We start from the raw sequence: 3617 nt of genomic DNA, 5'->3' as shown, positions 1-3617 counted from the left end.
GTTGTCGGCTACATATGAAATGTAATAATACAGGCAGTGTTTGAAGGAGGACGTTTATACTGTACTATTAAATGCTGACCGTTAACAGCTGAAACGCCACTATTTCATTCAAATCTGCAGTAACAGGATCGGACAAGCAGGAAAACCATCATAGAGATTTTCATTTCAATTTCCAACGCCGTTCAAATGGCGGTTATGGCGCTGCCGGCGCTGAACTAAATTCAAACTCCAAATGCAGTTTTAACCATTTATTTCACCCGTCGCTACCTGAAGGTGTTAAAATGCCATTTGATGCCAGAGCAATGATAAGTGACTCACTTTTGCGTAGACTTTGCTGGGTGTCTGGCACGTCTGTCCGCCGCTCCTCTACCCGCCAACAGCCGCTCGTCACAGCCGCCTCTTCTCACCTGCTCGCGTCTCCCACAGCGCTCCGACGTCACACGCTGCCCGTGCGGCCACCGCACGTCAATTCCTGTGGCCGCACAGAGCGAACAGAGCATGCGCACAGTGCATCAACAGCGCGGCTGTGAGCGCATGCGTGTCTTATTACTAGTGCGTTACTGTAGTATAATCATTGTTTTGGTTTCATAAAACAATCAAAGGAATAATGCAACAAAACAATACAATAATGTAATATAAAATCAATAGGAAAGTACTCGTGAGTAGTCCCAGTGTGTGATACATTTCACATTAAACGAAGGTATGGGGCCTGGACTATAAGATAAGTGTGTTAATAACATACATTTGGAGATATTCAGCATTCTCATGGATTAATTACTTTCCATTGTATCTTCTTGGACTGGTTTGAGTAACTGAAGGTCTTCTAATCTTTCTCTTATCTGAGAGATTTCCAATTGTACATGGGTAATCCAGAAGATACAGACAATATCTATGACCCAGACAGAAAATAAGAAGTATCGGAACCATTCCCCAGGAAACCCTGTAAGGAAAGAAAAAGCTTAGGCTTTAAACTGTAAACTGTATACAGTTTAGTCCTGACGTTGTCACAAAATATTGCCCCTTCACACTTTAACGTTGTATCTCTGTGATTGTGGATACACACACACTTCCTTTTAACACATTGGCCAAGGAAACTTGTACACAGTGGCATGGTGGGGTAAAGTTACATTTATAATGATACCAATATTATCAATGATATTTTTATTTATTGTTACTTACAGTGCAGGTGTGATGTTCTTGAGTAGGAATTTCCTAAAGATGAAAATCAACATAAAGGCATAATAAGCTGAAAGTTCTTCTTCCTCCACATTTTCAGATGAATACAGACTCTTGTTTCAGTGTTTCAATGAAACTGAAGAATATAAAGTTAATCCTAAAGGCAGACTGAGTGTTTTCCATGGTTCACTAAGGATGCAAAATAATATATGATGTCTAAAAGAGGAAATATATAATTTCCTTCTGTTTGAAGGATTATTGTAATTTTTGTTTTAAATACTCTTGCTTTCACAAATCATCTACAAAGCAAAAGACAAATGTGCAAAATGAATGATGAATATTGTCCTAAGTCCTAACACCTAACTTCATACCTCTGGATGGATCACAGAAATTGACGATCAGACTCTGTTATAGGATTCATTGCTCCTGTCTCTTTGAACAAGATTAAACTGTACTCTTGTCTACAGTGTTTTTACATCTAACTAAACATAACACCTAATAACAACCCAAACACTGAGCTCATACAAACCAACATACAGTTTACTGACATAATCTTTGTTTAAGCCTATATTATAATTAATATGTTCACTTCTCTGTGAGGTGGGCATACAATGCAGGCACAGACCAGGTTAAAAACAAGGCCACAGCTTTTATTCAACCACTAAAAAATATTTTAAAAACAGAATTACTAGCACCAAAAGTGCCACACAAGCAACACAATGCAATGATCTACTGTGTAAAACAGCAGTATGTAATGTGCAGAATGGAATTAATGAAAATTTCAAAGAAGCACAATGTCCAAGAAAAACGTTAGCTCCAATATCTATAATGCAAAGAATAATAAATCAAATCATGTGAAAACTCCACAATCAAATGTTATTTGAGCGGAGAGATGAATGAGGCACATGCGGGTTTATAACCCCTGACCTGGAACCCCAAGCCCTCCTTCTTAAAGAGGACGTCACCCTCGCTCCACACACCCCGTGTATAACATGTATAATAACGTGAGTATCGCATCTTTCATAAAGTGTGTGTGGGGGGGGCACCTACGATGAGGTGGACAAATTGATGCGCTCTCACTATTGGTGGGGGGTGGGGGGGCTCAATTGATGCTTATGCTTATTAAGTATTGATGGTTAACAACACAATCTACTAAATTCCTTTTTCTTACAAACGTTGAGTCAAAGTTTTTCATTTCTTCTACCTGGATGTCAGAAGCAGTTTAATCCGGATCCACAAAGCTGACTGTGCATCAGAGCTCATAGTTTGAGTTGATTTCTCACTTAATCCACAGTTCAGTAGGGATTGTAGCAGTCTGATTCACCTTTACAAATAATAGTTAATATAACGGGCTCATCATGCGCACAACAGAGTGCAACAGTATACTACACAGCCCTTCCTACATTTAGGTGAATTGTAAATCATACAATTTTCCATTGTCTTGGAGTAAACCCATCAAGATTCTAGCATCATTTCACTGATAGTTTAACTCCTCTCTTACCTTGCTATTTCTAGGGCCGTTGCCATTTTATACAAGCACCTTTACCACTCTGCCAACAAATGCTCATTAGAGATTGAGATCACAGATCTGGATCTCATATTTGGCTAAAAGTGCTTTGATCTTCATTTTGCAAAAGCACTTCCAACTTGACCATTTACAGATTGATTTTAAATCCCAGACTGGTGTCCTGTTGACCAGATTGTATATGTTTTGGGCAGTAGTGTGCATATGCAATATAGTGTAACAATTGTCACCCTGGATAATAATCAAATGTTTTTAACATTAGGAAATCATCTCTTTTAAGTTTTGAAGTTTATTGTCAAGACATTGATACATGTTGTTTGTTGTGTTCCTTTTATGTCTGTGTAACTTGGTGTATGCTGCCTTTTTGGTCAGGGCTGACTTGTAAAAGATGTAAATCTCAATGTGATTTCTCTGGTTAAATAAAGGATCAATTAAATAAACAAATAAAGCTGTATATATTTGTTTACCACTGCCTCTAAAATGTCGTGACATCATTTTAAAGCTGCTTTGGCATTTACATACACTCACCTAAAGGATTATTAGGAACACCTGTTCAATTTCTCATTAATGCAATTATCTAACCAACCAATCACATGGCAGTTGCTTCAATGCATTTAGGGGTGTGGTCCTGGTCAAGACAATCTCCTGAACTCCAAACTGAATGTCTGAATGGGAAAGAAAGGTGATTTAAGCAATTTTGAGCGTGGCATGGTTGTTGGTGCCAGACGGGCCGGTCTGAGTATTTCACAATCTGCTCAGTTACTGGGATTTTCACGCACAACCATTTCTAGGGTTTACAAAGAATGGTGTGAAAAGGGAAAAACATCCAGTATGCGGCAGTCCTGTGGGCAAAAATGCCTTGTTGATGCTAGAGGTCAGAGGAGAATGGGCCGACTGATTCAAGCTGATAGAAGAG

Source organism: Amia ocellicauda, chromosome 10 (genome assembly GCF_036373705.1).
Source record: "Amia ocellicauda isolate fAmiCal2 chromosome 10, fAmiCal2.hap1, whole genome shotgun sequence".
Classification (NCBI taxonomy): domain Eukaryota; kingdom Metazoa; phylum Chordata; class Actinopteri; order Amiiformes; family Amiidae; genus Amia; species Amia ocellicauda.
Note: the sequence above shows the minus strand (reverse complement) of the source record.